This window comes from Otolemur garnettii, unplaced genomic scaffold (assembly GCF_000181295.1).
Source record: "Otolemur garnettii isolate 467f Iridium unplaced genomic scaffold, OtoGar3 scaffold00013, whole genome shotgun sequence".
Taxonomy (NCBI): domain Eukaryota; kingdom Metazoa; phylum Chordata; class Mammalia; order Primates; family Galagidae; genus Otolemur; species Otolemur garnettii.
The window spans coordinates 27656394-27674181 of record NW_003852408.1 but is presented as its reverse complement, the minus strand read 5'-3'; the positions used below and the strand labels follow the sequence as shown (position 1 = coordinate 27674181).

The window sequence follows — 17788 nt, the reverse complement described above, 5'->3', positions numbered from 1 at the left end:
CAGGCGCCCGCCACAACACTCGGCCATTTTTTGGTTGCAGCCATCATTGTTGTTTGGCGGGCCTGGGCTGGATTCGAACCTGCCACCTTAGGTGTGTGTGGCTGGCGCCTTAGCCACTTGAGTCACAGGTGCCAAGCCATGTGCGTATCTTTCCCTGTTGTCATTATTCCTTGACAGAGTGGTACATTTCTTACAGTTGATGAGCCATCACTTGCACATCCTTATCATCTAAAATTTCTTTTATTGTTAATAGTACAAAGAACTTCCCCCACCCCAAACTATTTGGGAGTTATGGTACTGACTCTGATGTCCTATCCCTATTGAATACTTTAGGGTGTTTGTATTTTAGTTCGAAGACTATTTTTCTGCTTAATTGCAGAATAATCATCAAAATCAGGAAATAACGTTGATATATTTCCAGTGTCCAATTCTCAGATTTCTGTTCAAATTTTGCCATTTGTTCAACAAGTCCTTTATACAAGGGTTCAAGTAGGGCATGGTGGCTCATGCCTATAATCCTAGCACTTTGGGAGGCTGAGGTAGGTGGATTGCCTGAGCTCAGGAGTTTGAGACCAACCTGAATAAGAGCTAGAGTCCATCTCTAAAAATAGCTGGGCATTTTGGAGGGCACCTACAATCTCAGCTACTTGGGAGGCTCAGACAAGAGAATCACTTAAACCAAAGAGTTTGAGGTTACTGTGAGCTATGATATCATGGTCCTCCATGGTGACAGAGACTCCTTCAGTCTGGAACAGTTCTTCATCTCTTCAGCTTTTGGTTTTCATGACCATGATCCATTTGAGGATTATAGGCAGTTATTTATTCATAGTGTCCATTAATGTTCCAGTGTTTCCTCTTGACTAGATTAAAATTATATATTTTTAGTAGAAATGTCGTAGAAGTGATACTGTTTGCTATTTTCTTGTTCCCTGTCATGTGGGTAATGAGTTTGATTTGTCCAGTGCTGTTGATACTAATTTTGGTCACTTGATTACAATTGTATCTGCCATGTTTCTCCATTGTAAAGTTACTCTTGAAATACTACTTTGTAATTAATAGTATTTTGTGGGGAAATACTTAGATATTACGTACATATCCCATTCCTCTTAAACTTTCAGCCCATATGTTAGAGTTCTCTAGAGAGGTGGAACCAGCAGGATATTCGTACATACAGATACTTGTTTGAGAGTGGATTTATTAGGGAAACTGGCTTATGTAATTATAGAAGTGGAGAAGTCTCACAGAAGTATCAGCAAGCTGGACACATGGGGATGCCAGTAGCATGGCTCACTAAAGCCTCCAAACCTCAGAACCAAGGAATCCAATGACATAAGTCTCAGACTGAGGCTAATGGCCTGAGAACCTGGGGGTTGCTGGTTAAGTTTTAGAAAGCATAGAATTCTGATGTTTGAGGGTAAGAGAAGAATGTCCCAGCTCCAGGGGAATGAAGTCTCCAGAGAGAAAGAATTCATCTTTCCTTTGTTTTCGTTAACCCCCTTTTTAGGCTCCCAGCCAGTTGAATGGTGCCCACCCACATTGAGGGCAGATCTTCCCCACTCATTCTACCTGCTCACATGTTAATCTCCCAGGAACTGGCCAAGGGGCAGTCCTTCTTTGAATGTGTAGGGTTTGAACATCCCAAGCTATATAGTTACCGCCAATAAAAATTAATGTGTTTCAGGAAGGAAAAAAGCATGTCTCTGCTGCACTCTTTGTGGTGCCAAGCTTGTTTAGACACTTGTGAAATACTAAAATAGTCAATAATTTAGGGTAAAATTCAGAATCAATGTAATAAAATAGAAGATTTTTTTTTCTTTTTAGTCAGAGCCTTCTTCTGTAGCCATGGGTAGAGTGCCGTGGCATCATCATAACTCACAGCAACCTCAGGCAATCAGTCCTCTTGACTCAGCCTCCCAAGCAGCTGGGACTACAGGCACCTGCCATGACACCCAGCTAGTTTTTCTATTTTTAGTAGAGATGGGATCTAGCTCTTGGTCAGGCTGGTCTTGAAATTTTCCGCTTAAGCAATCCACCTGTCTCAACTTCCCAGAGTGCTAGGATTTCCCATAGGTCTAGACTCAACTATACACGTTTACGTTAAAAGTGACAAATCACAATTTTTTAATATCTACTTTAAGCTTAAGAAAAGAGTCTTTGGGCTGGATATGGTGACTCACCCCTGTAATCCCAGCACTCTGGGAGACCGAGGTGGGTGGACTGCCTGAGCTCACAGGTTTGAGACCAGTGTGAGCAAGAGGGAAACTCTGTCTCTAAAAATACCTGGGCATTGTGGTGAGTGCTTGTAGTTCCAGCTGCTCAGGAGGTGGAGGCTAAATAATTGCTTGAGCCCAAGAGTTTGAGGTTGCTATGAGCTATGACGTCACAGTACTCTACTGAGGGTGACAAAGTGAGATTCTGTCTCAAAACAAACAAACAAACAAAAAAGAAAATCTCATAAATCCAGTATTTTCTTTCTTTCTTTCTTTTTTTTTGAGACAGAGTCTCAAGCTGTTGCCCTGGGTAGAGTGCCATAGTAGCACAGTTCATAGCAACCTCAAACTCTTGGACTTAAACAATTCTCTTGCCTCAGCCTCCCGAGCAGCTGGGACTATAGGCACCTGCCACAATGCCCGGCCGTTTTTGGTTGTAGTTGTCAATGTTTAGCAGGCCTGGGCTGGATTCGAACCTGCCACCCTTGGTGTATGTGGCCATTGCCCTGCTGACTAAGCTACGGGTGCTGCCTAAATCCAGTATTGTCAATGTGATATATGGTAACCAAGTCCTTGAGAGTATTCGCAACTTATTCAAGATTAAGTGAGATAGTAGCAGAGTTTAAAATAGTAACTCAAATGCCCTTATCCTTTTTTTTTTTAATCCATAGTGTTTCCAGAGATCCACCTTGTGGCTTTAGTGATAGATTTTGCCTAAAACAATTAACATAGTCTCAGCAAATAACTAGTTGACTTTATTTTTTGAAACTCAATAAGATTAGTCTGATTAGTAGTTTTATTGAGATATTTTATTAAGATATTTATTGAGATATTTTATCTTTATTTTATTAAGATAAAAGTAACCTCTTTTATCTTGAGCTTTCCTCTGATACTTTCAGCATATAGGTAAATATTAAATTTATCTGCCTCATTTGTGTCCAGTTAATCTTTACATAGATTGTTTAGACAGATTACATAGCAACTTGATCATTTTAAATATGTTATTGAGAACTAAAGCTAGTATATTATTAAACTATGAAGAGGAACATTTTTAAGTGTTTTAGAATTCTTTGGTTTTAAGTGACAGAAACTGAATTTCAACAACCTTAAACAAGAAAAATGGGAACTTAAATCACTAAGCCATGTGAAGGAGTCGGAATGACTGGGATTAAGAACTTAAATTCTTTTACAACTCTTTAAGTCATTTCTGCTTCTTTCTGCATGTTGGTAGGCTTCATCCTTTCAGATAGGCATACTCTCTTTACTGTCAGACATCCTGACATATATTTCAGGTCTCATATTAACCTCCTAATGCTGGAGATTGATTTTTTTAATTTTTTGCATGAAATTCATATATGTTGCCTAGAAAAATTCAAGGAACAAGAATTTGAAGAGAAAAAAATTTATATTCTTTTGTATGTGGTATTCCAAAAATGGAACACTAGACAAAATCTTTGCCATGTTGTACATAATGTATAAAATCATGTTTCTTATCTCAGTAGGTGGTGATCCCTGCTATTCAGTGTGGTCTTCAACAGAGCACTTCACATGTAAGGCCACATCACATTTTTCACATCAAAAAGTGATATTCTACAACATTCAGCACACTGTATTTGCTTTCCCTATTTGACCATCACATGATTTGTGCTATCATAACGTGAGCCAGCTTTGTGCTTCTGAGGTCTTCCTTGTCAGCCAGGTTCTAGAGCAGTGGTTCTCAACCTTCCTAATGCTGCAATGTATTTTCATCATTAAAAAAGGGGTCACACAGGTTGAGAACTGCTATTCTAGAGGATGCCCATGGGTCTCCAAATAATGACATGCTGCATGTCAAGGAAACTGCAGAGAATCCATTGGCTTTTCATCATATGTTTTATGCAGTTTTCAAGTGCTTTGTAAGAGCAGTTTGAAACAGAACAAAACAGGACTTGAATATCATTTCTTTCCATGAATTGATAGCCAGTACTTAATAAACTCTGCCTAGGTCTCTCATGAAATAGTTATACACTTTGATCATATTTGCCTGGTGAACTTGGATCTTCTTTTTCAGTTTCTGGGAATAATGATTGACAAGACACAGGGGATCAATACCTCATCATTACCAGCACTAGATAAGGCAACAGTGACAACACTTACTATTCCATATGCAGGCAAATACTGCCTTTGCCATCAATGTGATAATCAAATGTGCCTTGATCTTTTGTCTTTAGAGCTGCATCTGATTCCAGTGGAGCTTGCCAATGTGATGCTTTTTCTGTACCTATTTCCTGATTCATCGAACTGAGCTTATCAGAAAGTGCAATATTGGTGAACAAGTTGTGAATACAAAATAGTATTGTTTAGTGTGTCTCTGTAAGTGCCTCACTAAACTGAAGGACAAGTGATACTCTGATGGAAATATTTCTCATGTTTAGTGTTTGGGTTTTTATCCTTGTATGGCTGAAACCACCTTATGTAGCCCAAACGTGTTATGTAGCCAAACCAAATGGGCTTCCTTTGATAAATTGTTTGCTCCTGTGACAACCAAAATAAGGAACCACACATTCATCAAAGTTGAAATATGTTTCATTTGGACCAAATTGTTTATATCTTATGAAATTTGAGTGTGTTTGTAAGAAGCTGCAACTTGGAAAACTTGTCCACTGGGTCCAAATTTGCATTGTCAGCAATGTGCAAATTAGAAAATATAGTTTTGAAGTGGTCATGTCTTATGGCAGCGCTAATGAGTACATTATGCACATCTGTTCTTTGTTCCTAGCATATATGCCTTCTAGGAACTGAGAGAAGGGAAATTCCCAGAATACATTTGAATTTAGATCTAGTCAAGCCAAGATTTACACCCTTACTTGGCAATGTATAAGTTGGGAGTATGACATGACAATGAGTTAAATGACCTTGCCATGAAGAAAAAGTTAAAGAATTACTGTGGGATTTCTCATTTTGGTGAAGAAATCATTTGGTGGTTCTGTAATTCTACCTGCTGTGGACTGGGCAGTTAGGTCGGCTTTCTTCCATTTGTGAAAAATTTTTGTCACTTTCATTTTCTTTGATGGAGGAGGTTGCTGCGCAGTAAATATAGATGGAACTTCATTGTCAGGAGAGTCATTTTCAGGTGCGTATGAGGGAACATCTGAGTCAGAGTCAGCATTGTAGCCATCTTGAATAAGATATACAGGTGCATGCAACAAAGAACCTGGCAGGTTATTTGTTCCACCTTCTTCATCTTGTGAGTCCTCATCAGAAACAGGTGCTGTACCATTTTCAGGTGGTTGTAGCACTATGGCAGTTTTATGCTATCCTCTGTCTCTAGGTTATTTCATGTCAACTTAAGAGTTTGAGGCATCTTGAGACTTGTAAAATTATTTGAAGTAAAAAAGGCAAAAAAAGATATTATTGGTAAGGCAGTATTACCTAGTGCTCCAAAAGTGGAGCACACAAAATGTCAGACCCATAACTGATAGGTCAATACTAACTTTGGCGTTTTGTTTTTATAGCACAATAGCATAAGTGGTAGAGAAGTAATAGAAAAACAATTACTAGTATAATATGTAGAGCAGTAAAGTTGTACTTACCTGTCTTTAGATGGTTCTTCAAAAATTTTCTGAAAATTAGGACAGGCATGGGCCTATAATTCTAGCACTCTGGGAGGCCAAGGCTGATGGATCACCCAAGTGCAAGAGTTCGAGACCAGCCTGAGCAAGAATAAGACCCTGTCTCTATTAAAAATAGAAAAAATATCTGGATGTTGTGGTGAGCACCTGTAGTCTCACTTACTCAGGAGCTGAGGCAAGAGAATTGCTTGAGCCCAAGAGTTTGAAGTTGCATTGAGCTATGATGCCACACTGCTAAACTCCAGAGTGACTGAGGAAGCTCTGTTGCGAAAAAAGGAAAAAAAAAATTCTGAAAATTCACATCATTTTTTTGATAAGATCCCAGTATGCCAGTATCTGCAGCAGTGACTCACTCTGTGCAATGTGTGATAACATGTACCTTCAGGACACAGACGTGTGAAAACTCAAACCTCAGTGATGACCTTGAGAAGTAAGATATAAATAACTCCAATGTTATTACTATTCCAGTAATGGAATATGAGGCATAAATGGGTTAATAGCTTTGGTGTAAGAGGACAACGAATTTTCTCTTTTGGATTCAGTTTGAAAAATCCAGGGAAGGATCTGTGTCCTGGTTCTATTGTTTGAACAAAATCCCTGTGACCTAAAGTGGGCAAAAGTATTGGACTTGACCCAGTGTGGGTCAGACTCTGGGATATGGGATGGAGAGAAAGCATTTGCCTTTCCTTTTTAATGAAGATGGAGGGAATGCTTCTGAGACAAACATGTGATCCACTATGACAAGTTAAAGTTTTCATAAAGGTCACCATTAATCTTTTCATATATGCCTTTATAGTTCCCTTATTTCCATATAAACTTATAATAGTTTCTAATTCTCAAATTGCTAGGTGAATTTTCACTGATTATGGTATCACCTCTTATGAGTGGCATCTTAATTTTATCAGTAAAAATGTCTCCAAATCATATATCCCATTACTAGGTATTTACTCAGGGAAAAAAAAGAAATTTTATAAAAAAGATACTTGCATTCGAATGTTTATAGTAATACAATCCACAGTTCCAAAGATGTGGAAACAATCCAAGTGCCCATCAGTACATGAACAGATTAATAAAATGCGGTGTATGTATACCATGGAGTACTTAACTCAGCCATTAAAAAAAAAGGAGACCTAGGACATTTTGTAACAACCTGGATAGAACTAGAGACCATTCTTCTAAATGAAGTATAGCAAGAATGGTAAAACAACCACCACATGTTCTCAGTGCTAAACTGGAACTAGTTGATTATTACTTACATGCACATATGGAAGTAAAACTCAATGGAAACCAAGAAGGTGGGAGAAGGTAGGGGTGTTGGGCAAGTTCCCTCCTGACCCATATGATGCACATACTCTGTGTAAAGGACACACTTATAACTTTAACGTAAAATGCACAAAAGCAAATTAGGTAACCAAAATGTGTGTACCCCTGTAATATGCTGAAATGAAAAAGATCAGTGGCTGCTAGAAGGTTGATGTGTAAAAATATGACAAGAAATTTGTATATTCTTTTTTTTTTTTTTGAGACAGAGCCTCAAGCTGTCCCCCTGAATAGAGTGCTGTGGCATCACAGCTCACAGCAACCTCCAACTCCTGGGCTCAAGCGAGTCTCCTGCCTCAGCCTCCCAAGTAGCTGGGACCAGAGGCGCCTGACACAACACCCAGCTATTTTTTGGTTGCAGCTGTCATTGTTGTTTTTGGTGGGCTCGGGCTGGATTCGAACCCGCCACCTTAGGTGTATGTGGCTGGCGCCTTAGCCACTTGAGCCATAGGTGCTGAGCCTGTATAGTCTTTAAGTATCTTCCCAGAAGGTATTTTATAATTGTCAAGAAAGAAATAATGGCTTCATAGTTGAGAAACCTGTCAGACATGACTGTAATTGAGTGATACAAGTTAAGATCACCAGACATAAGTCGTATTGTCATTATGTACCCACTGATGTGATGGACTAAGGTGGGCACAACTTCAGTGATAGTCTTGCCAAAATGGCACTATCTCCATGTAATAATAAAAAAAAAATGACAATTCGAAATTAAAGGACATTCTCTAAATAACCAGTTCTCTTCGAAAGTATGAGTGCTAGGATTACAGGCATGAGGCACCATGCCTGGCCCATTGCTATATTTCTTGATTACTTCTAAGAACTTCATAGTTGAGTCCCTGGGGTGGTCCAGGTATAAGATCATGTAATCTGGAAAGAGTGAGAGTTTGACCTCTTCTGTTCCCATTTGAATATGCTTGATCTATTTCTTTTGCCTCATTGCACTGGCTAGGACTTCTAGCACTGTGTTGAACAGCAGTGGAGATAGTGGGCATTTTATCTGGTTCCAATTGTAAGTGGAAGTGCTTTTAATTTTACTCCATTCAGTGTGACATTGGCCGTGGGATTGTTGTAGAGGGCCTCTATCAGTTTAATTAATGTCCCAACTATGACTATTTTCTTAAGTGGTTTTGTCAGAAAAGGTTGCTGAATTTTGTCAAATGCCTTTTTGGCGTCAATTGAGAGAATCATGGTCTTTGTTTTTTATTTTATTTATGTGGTGAATAACACGGATTTACGTAAGTTGATCTAACCTTGCATCCCTGGGATAAAACCCACTTGATCATGATGTATAATTCTTTTAAAGTGTAACTAAATTCTTTTGCCAGGATCTTATTGAATATTTTTGCATCTATATTCATTAATAATACTGTCCTATAGTTTTTCTTTTTTGTTGGCTCCTTTCCTAGTTTTGGTATCAGGGTGATAACTAGTTGTAGAATGTGTTGGAGGGGAGGATTCCTTTCTTCTCTATGTTTTGGAATAGGTTATGCAATATAGGTACTAGTTCCTCTTTGAAGGTTTGGTAGAGTTCTAGTGTGAAATCATTTGGTCCAGGCCTCTTTTTTTGAAGATTTTATATTGTTGATGCAGTTTCAGTGCTTGATATTGGTCTATTCAAACTTTCTAAGTCTTTCTGGTTGAGTTTAGGAAGATGGTGTATTTCCAAGTATTGGTCCATTTCCTATACATGTTCAAATTTCTGGATATAGAATTTTTTGTAGTAATCATTGAGGATATTTTGTATTTCTTTGGTATCTGTTACTATTTCCCTTTTTTTGTTTCTGATTGAGGTTATTAGAGATCTGTTTCTGGTTAGTCTGGCTAAAGGTTAATTAATCTTTTTAAAGAACCACCTTTTTGTTTTTCTGATTAGTTTTGTTTAATTCTTTCTGATTTTGGTTATTTCTTTTCTTCTGCTGGGCTTGGGATTGGATTGTTCTTCCTTTTCCAGTTGCTTGAGATGGTTCATTATTAGGTTGTTGTCTTGTTCTCTTTCTGTTTTCTGGGTGGAGGCATTTAATGCTGTAAATTTGCATCTTAGGACTACCTTTGCAGTATCCCATAGGTTTCGATAGTTTGTGGGTTCATTTGAGAAATCTGATTTTCTTCTTAATCTCATCCTTAACCCAGTTGTTGCTCAGCATAAGATTATTTAGTTTCCATGACTTTTTGTGGGTATGAAGATTTCTGTTGGTATTGAGTTTATATTTTATTACCTAATGGCCTGAGGCAACAAGGAATAATTTCTCTTCTTTTAAATTTGTTGAGGTTAGATTTGTGCTCTAAGATATACAATCAATTTTGGAGGATGATTTGTGGGCTGATGAGAAGAAAGTGTAATCAGTCATATTAGGATGAAATGTTCTATGTATGTCTGTTAAGTCTATTTGTTTTTAGTTTCTGTTTGGAGGATCTGTCAAATTCTGTTAGAAGGGTCTTAAAATCTCCCACTATTATGGACCTGAAAGATATATTGTTCAACTCATTTAGGGTTCGATTTATGTATCTTGGAGCATTTAGGTTGGGTTCATAAATGTTAATTGAAATCTCTTCCTATGTATGCTTCCCTTAACCAGTATGTAGTATACATCCTTGTCTTTCCTTATTTTTGTTGATTTAAACCCAATTGTATCTGCAAATAAGATTGCAGCTCCTGCTTTTTTTCTGATTTCCATTTGCCTGGAATATTGTTTTTATCCCTTGACTCTGAGTCTTATTTTATCCTTAGAGGTTAGATGTGTTTCTTGGAGGCAGCAGATCCTGGGTTTGAGCTTTTGCCTCTTCAGTGGGAAATCCAAGCCATTCACTTTTATTGAGAATTCATAGGTATGGTGGAGTTTTGTTTTATTTTTTTGGAGGTCTATTACTTGGTTTTATTTCTTGCACCATTGTGGAAGCTAGGCTTTATTTATTTATTTATTTTTTGCAGTTTTTGGCCAGGGCTGGGTTTGAATCTGGCATATGGGGCTGGTACCCTACCCTTTTGAGCCACAGGTGCTGCCTACTAGGCTTTATTTAATTTCTGGGTGTATTTACTTTGGACCATGTGCTAGTCATTATTGAAGAATGGGTCTGAGTACTTGTTGTAGAGCCAGTCTGGTTGTGACAAATTTCCTCAACATTTGTGTGTCAGGAAAATATTTGATTTCTCCATCACAAATGAAACTCAGTTTAGCATAATCCTGGATCCTGGGCTGAAAATTATTTTGTTTAAGAACATTAAAGGCCGATAACACCCTCTTCTGGCTTGAAAAATTTCAGCTGGAAGGTCTGCTGTCATGCTATTATTTTTCCCTTTGTAGGTGGGACTTTTCTTATGCCTGGCTGCTTGCAGGATTTTCTCTTTTGTATTTATGTTTCTAGGAGATGCTTTGTTTGGACTGAGTTGAGCTGTGGTTCTGAGACTATCTGCTATCTGAATTTCTGTGTCTCTTGCAATGCTTGGGAAATTCTCCATCATGATGTCTTGAAGTAGAGCTTCGGTGTTTTTAGGACCATTGTATTCTTCAGAATTCCTTATAATTTGGGTGTTTGGTCTTTCGAAACTCTCTCAGGGAATATATATATATATTTTTTCTCTTTTTCCTGCCTCCTTGAATGATTGGTTTGTTTCAAAAGTTTTTTTTTTTTTTTTTTGAGACGGAGCCTCAAGCTGTCCCCCTGGGTAGAGTGCCGTGGCATTACAGCTCACAGCAACCTCCAACTCCTGGGCTCAAGCGAGTCTCCTGCCTCCGCCTCCCAAGTAGCTGGGACCACAGGCGCCTGCTACAACGCCCGGCTATTTTTTGGTTGCAGCCGTCATTGTGGTTTTGGTGGGTCCAGGCTGGGGATTCGAACCTGCCACCTTAAGTGTACGTGGCTGGCGCCTTAGCCGGTTGAGCTATAGGCGCCGAGCCTAGTTCAAAAGTCTTATCTTCAATTTCTGGAATTATTCTTCTCTATTACTGAGGCTCTCTACTCCGTTTTGAAACTCCTTGAATACCTCTTTCACTTCCTTAAGTTCTGCTGTATCTTTCCTAATTATGCCCAGACCCTTGGTGACTTTGTCTTTAATTTCACTAATTTCTTGGGACAACTTTTGCACTACTTTTTGGATTTCTTTTTCCATCTTCTCCTAAATTCCATTCATCTTATTTGCCATCCATATTCTGAATTCTATTTCTGACATTTCAACAGTTTCTCTATGGATAGTACCGTTCGCTATATCTCTCTTGTAATCTCTTGGAGGAGTTTATCTGCTTTGATTTTTCATGATGCCAGGATTCTTGTGCTGGTTCCTCCCCATGTGTATTTTCAGCTTTTATTTTTATTTTAGTTATACTTTTTAGCTGAAATGTTAGGTTGTCCCTGTATAGTTATGGAGACATAATCTAATTTGGGACCTGTAGGCTGTTCCCCAGAGACCTGTGTGGCAACTAAAACAAGAAAGGTGATACCAGATCTGGAGGCCCAAGAAATAGAGCTTACCATCCCTTCTGCAATGATGAGCAGGAGCTTGTGGTCCTTCTCCCACACCCTCACGAAGCTCCCTTTTGGGGCCGCAGTGTGAGAGTCTTTGAGGGCTGGGCTTGTTTAGATAGTGCAAACTGATTCTGTCCTGCTGTTAGCCTGTCCTCCACATAGTTTAAAGGAGCCCCTATATTTCGCTGACTCCCTTCTGTAAAAGATTGGAACCACTGTGGCCCTTGCCAGCGACAGCTGGAGGAGGAGAATCCCTGGACAGACCAACTGTTCCCACCCCCCACAGTACCAACTCCTCTTGTGCAAACAAATTCAAATTACCCACCAACTGAGGGCTACTGCCAGTAGAAGCCTGTAGGAGGGGAATCTGCAGACATCCGGGGAGGGGTATCCTGTTTCTGGACTTTCCCTGGGCCAGTAGCCTGTCTTTCTCCAAGTTGGCAAGAAGGAGTCTAGGGATCACCGGGGATGGATACTGGGCAGGTCCCCTCCAGAGGGGAGGAGAAATTTCCCCACTAGCAGGAGGGAGAGCCAGGAGAGACCACACCACATCAAAGTTAGTGCTGCACGCCACAATTTCCTCTTGTAGCAGGGTTGTGGGAGAGTTGGGGGGCAGGTGTTGCACTTGGCCCAGTGGTCCACACAATGTAGAGGTCTCACAGAGATCCCTCCCACCCAACACAGTGGCCTCTGTAGGAGGTAGTTTATCAGGCACCCAGAGAGGAAGAAGGGTGGGCTGTCGGCTTAGGACTGAGGAGAGAGGCAGGATGGGGACCCAGAGGTGGAAGTTCCTATGGGCAGGACAGTTGGGACTTGAGGGTCTCTCCCCTGTGGTGAAATGAGAGGTCCTTGTTCCCTGTTTGTTCACAGGAACCCAACAGTGGACTTCAGCTTCCCTGTTAAATGATCTCCCTTCCCTTTCGGCACCAGGCACCTTCAGTCTAGTATCAGGGGTCCTCAAACTTTTTAAACGGGGCCAGTTCACTGTCCCTCAGATGGTTGAACGGCTGGACTGTGGCCCCAGGACGCATCAACTGCTAAGCAGCACAGGCAGCGGTGGCAAAAACACCCGGCAGGCTGGATAAATGTCCTAGGCGGGCCTCAGTTTGAGGATGCCTGGTCTAGTTGCTTCATATCTGGTCTGTTATCTTTCTTCCTCTTTCTCTCCCTTGAAGTTTGTCTCAGTGGGGATGATTTGCACCTTGATTTCTTTTCCTTGTGTTCAACTCCCCAGTTTTGACTTGTCTGAGTTCATTTCAGTCCAACTTTTCTGCTTCTGGACAGGAGCAGTCTCTAGTAGGCCATCTTACCCCTCCCCCTTTAATATGTAGTTTTATAATCCTTTGCTAAGGTACAAATGCCATAGGTTCGGAAGTCAAAAATAAACATCTAACGTGGTATCAGAAATGAAAGGGCTGAGCGTGGTGGCTCACACCTGTAATCCCAGTGTTCTGGGAGGCTGCAGCAGGTGGAGTGCCTGAGTTCACAGGTTTGAGACCAGCCTAAGCCAGAGTGAGACACCGTCTCTAAAAAATAGCCAGGTGTTGTGGTGGGTGCCTGTTGTCCCAGCTACTCTGGAAGCTGAGGCAAGAGAATCATTTGAGCCTAAGAGTTTGAGGTTGCTATGAGCTATGGTGCCACGGAACTCTACCAAGGGGAAAAAAGTGAGACTCTATCTCTAAAAAAAAGAAAGAAAAAGAAAATTGTAGTGACAGAAGTTAAAACCAAAGAATCAGGAAAGGTCTCAAAAAATGCAGCTAGTGGCTGCATGGTGAGCGGTCAAGTGGTATTTTTGGTCAGGACCAACTTAAGTCATTCTGTCACTTCCATTAGGCCAGTAGTATTTTTAAGACATAAAATATATTTCTTTCTTTCTTTCTTTCTGTTTTTTTTTTTTATTTTGAGACAGAGCCTCAAGCTACCCCAGAGTCCCCCTGGGTAGAGTGCTGTGGCATCACAGCTCACAGCAACCTCCAACTCCTGGACTCAAGCGAGTCTCCTGCCTCAGCCTCCCAAGTAGCTGGGACCACAGGCGCCCGCCACAACACCCAGCTATTTTTTGGTTGCAGCTGTCATTGTTGTTTGGTGGGCCCAGGCTGGATTTGAACCCGCCACCTTAGGTGTACGTGGCTGGTGCCTTAGCCATTTGAGCCATAGGCGCCAAGCCTAAAATGTATTTCTGTAATATTTTTAATTTCTAAAAATATAGCCATTTACCTTGTCACTATACTGAGGAACACAAGAATGTTCATACTGTTCTTCATACCTAGCTTTGTACCCTGAAAACAAAAATGAAGGATACCACACCTATGTTCTTTTCTATGTGCAACATCGTAAAGCTCATAGTCAGTTTTACTTCCCTCTGTCTAGTGTCAGAATGCCATAGGTTCAGAAGTCAAAAATAAGCATAGTGATTTTCTTTATTCTTTTCTTTCTTTTTTTTACTGTTTTATTTCCTTATTGCTGTATAAGCCCCCTGGGGACAACATTGTATCTGGTTCATGATGGTATCTATAATGCACCAATGCCTTGTACATTTTAGATGTCAAATAAATGATGATGACTTCCTGGCTTCCAATCCCATTTTTTCTGCCACCCAAATGTTCTCTAGCTCTTACTTATTTTGGGCAGGAAAGAGGTTGGTGGATGACTTCTAATTATATTATAGTTTTAAGAGGGAAAAACATAAATGAACTCACCTAATCATTTTATCTATTTTATGTTACATAAAATGATTAAAATGTTTTTGTTTATAATTTTTTTGAGCGTGCTACTACTTGAAGTAGTACTTGTAAGTACTGCCTTATAAATCAGTACATCCATAGTACTGATGAGCTCTGTCTACTCTTAACATAAACTTTGTATATTCTTAAAATAACTGTTGTTTTTTCAAATTGATCAGGCTGTTTCTTCCTATTACCAGGGTTCAATTGTGTTTGAGGGTCAAAGAACGTACTCAGCATTGTCACTAGCCTCTTGTAATGGAATGAGAGGCACATCATTTTCATACCACATTGATAGGCATGTAATTCATATTCCCAAATATTTCCTTTGTCTTGGAAAAATCCTTATGAGAAGCCATAACTGTTCCTGTTATATGTATTTTCATTTTATGCAATTTCCTAGTAAGTTGAGGGCTTGTGTGGCACGCAACGAAGAAAATGTTTCGGATGTCTTCTAATACGAGAGCAGAACAGAAAAGTTGTGTCAGTTAAGGTCCCACATAGGATTGGAGAGAGTTAAAGAAAAAAGATTTTTGTGAAGTAAAAAACCCTCTTGGGAGGGTTTTTATAACCTACATATATTATAAGCCGTTTTATTTCTCATCTTAAGTGCCTACTTAGTTCTTTTTGTGGTTCTTATTGAGAGGTGGGGTGTGTGGGGAGAGTGGGTATGAGGAGATATTTTCTGTCTCTCGTCTTTAAAATTGCTGTTGAGCTGAGCGAGGTGGCTCATGCCTCTAATCCTCGCATTAGGGGAGGTCAAGGCAGGTGTATTGCCTGAGCTCTCAGGTTTGAGACCAGCCTGAGCCAGAGTGAGACCTTACCTTTAAAAGTAGCCAGGCATTGTCGCAGCCACTTGGGAGGCTGAGGCAAGAGGCAAGAGAATCACTTGAGCCCAAAAGTTTGAGGTTGCTGGGAGCTATGACACTACGGCCCTCTACCTAGGGTACAAAGTGAGACTCTGTCTCAAAAAAAAAAAAAAAAAATTGCTGTTGACTAAAATTCTTATTTGTTTGTTTTCTTTTCTTTTAAAGAGACAAGATCTTGCTAAATCATCCAGCCTGAGAATAGTGGCATGTGATTATAACTCATGGCAACTTGAAACTCCTTTGGGTGTGAGCCCCTACACCCAGATAGTTTTTAAACTTTTTTTGTTGAGATGTGGTTTTGCTGTGTTGCCGAGGCTTATTTTCAACTCCTGGTCTCATCCTCCTACCTCAGCCTCCCAACGTGCTGGGATTATAGGCATGAGCCACCATGCGCAGCCTAGAAAATTTTAGTATGTTCAGCCTACAGTTTTTTTCATTACTAGGATGCACAAAGATCCAACTCTGTATTTTGCCTTATCTGAAAGAATCAAGTATTTTGATCTGTAGTAGTTAAATAATACACAGCTTATATTCCTATATATGTATATGTGTGTGTACCATCTTTTAAGTATAAAAAGGTAGGTATCTTAGTTCATTTTGTCTGCTAAACTTAATACCTTTGACTGGTATTTTATTAACAATAGAAATTTATTACTCAAAAGTTCCAGAGGCTAAGAAGTCCAAGGTCAAAGCACTAGCAGATTTGTTGTCTGATAATGGCTTGTTCTTCATAGATGGTGCCTTCTGTGAGTCCTCACATGGCAGAAGGGACAAAATAAGCTCTGTTTGGCTTCTTTTATAAGGTTACATTCACAAGGTTAGAACCCTCATGAACCTCCCAAAAGCCCCATTTAAGGCCTTCACTTTGTGTGTTAGGTTTCAACATATAAATTTTGGGGGATATAAACATTCAGACAATAGCAGTAGATATTTAGAAATGAAGCAGTTTTACCCTAAAGGCACTTGTAAATTAGTTATGCAGTCTGTTTTGCGTTAAACTGATTTTTGAAAACTTTAAAATTATTTTTAAATGATTTGTATTGCCAAGCAATGTTGGTTATCAGTGATGAAGGTTCTGATTATTAGTAAGAAGAATGCTTTAAACACAAGGCAAAATTTTGGAGAGAATTGTTTGACTTAGAATTGTGCGAAACTGGAAAGGGGAGGTGTGGGATATGATGAGGGGAAGCAAATTTAGTGCTTTAGGGTAGAATAGTTGAGGAGTAGTAAATGTAAGGTGAGAAGAATCAAAACACTATGTGATGGAGGATATAGAGGTGGTAAACATAGGTAGAGATGAACAGGCCAAAGGAACAGTTTGGCAAGAGGGATAAAAAGGGGAATTTATTTTATTATTATTATTTTTTATAATTAATTTTTATTAAATCATAACTTTGTACTTTGATGCATTTATGGGGTTCAGAGTACTGCTTCGATATACATTGTGAAATGTTTACATTGAATCAAATAACACATTCATCATAATTATACTCATTTCTTAATAGTTTTGAAATGTACCATTGCATCATGTATGTTAGGTGAGGTCCCCCCGAATAACCTACCTTCTCCCCACCCCTTTCTCTCCTCTTCCTTTCTACTTTATGGACTGTAGTTACGTTTTGCCATTCGTATGATTGTGTAGGTGGTTATATATTGATTTCATAGTAGTAAGGAGTACAGTGGATACTTTTTTTCCATTCTTAGGATACTTTACTAAGAAGAATATGATCCAGCTCCATCCAGGTAAACATAAAAGATGTGAAGTCTCCATCATTTTTATGGCGGTGTAGTATTCCATGGTGTACATATACCATAATTTGTTAATACATTCATGGGTCAATGGGCACTTGGGCTGTTTCATGTCTTGGCTATTATGAATTGGGTTGCAGTAAACATTCTGGTGCGCATGTCTTTGTTGTAAAATAATTTTTGATCATCTGGGTATATACCTAGTAGAGGAATTGCAGGATCAAACAGTAGGTCTACTTTCAGTTCCTTGAGTGTTCTCCACACTTCTTTCCAAAAAGGCTGTATTAGCTTGCATTCCCACCAGCAGTGTAGAAGTGTTCAAATAACCCCATTTCTATGTGGGCAAGAGATTTGAACAGAAACTTCTCTGATGAATACAGGCGCATGGCCTATAAACATATGAAAAAATGCTCATCATCCTTAATCATCAGAGAGATGCAAATCCAAACGACTTTGAGATATCATCTCATTAGCCCACATCACAAAATCCCAGAACCACAAATGTTGGCGTGGATGTGGAGAGAAGGGAACACTTGTACACTGCTGGTGGGAATAAAAAGGGAAATTTAGATGATCAGGAATGATCTGGTTCAGAGTAGCAAGTAGGTTTGCCTAGAGATCAGTAAAATTGGGGCCTAGGGTATAGGTTAGGTGTGAAACAATAGCTGACAAGTCAGAGAGACTCCAAGTATACAGAAAAGAAGTTTGATGGCAAACCATAGATCAATCAGACCAATATTTAGAGGGTTGCATTTCCAAGATCAGGAAACTTCTGGATTGAGAATATTGAATCAACACAGGTTAAACAGAATTCTTGTCTAGGATTTTTTTTTTTTTTTTTT

The 17788-nt window shown here is 39.5% G+C and overlaps 1 protein-coding gene across 1 annotated transcript in view; it reads left to right on the top strand.

Annotated features, from left to right (window-relative positions):
- ABI2 (abl interactor 2) overlaps positions 1–17788 on the top strand; it is a 123323-nt gene that overhangs the window by 18024 nt on the left and 87511 nt on the right. The window lies entirely within an intron of this gene.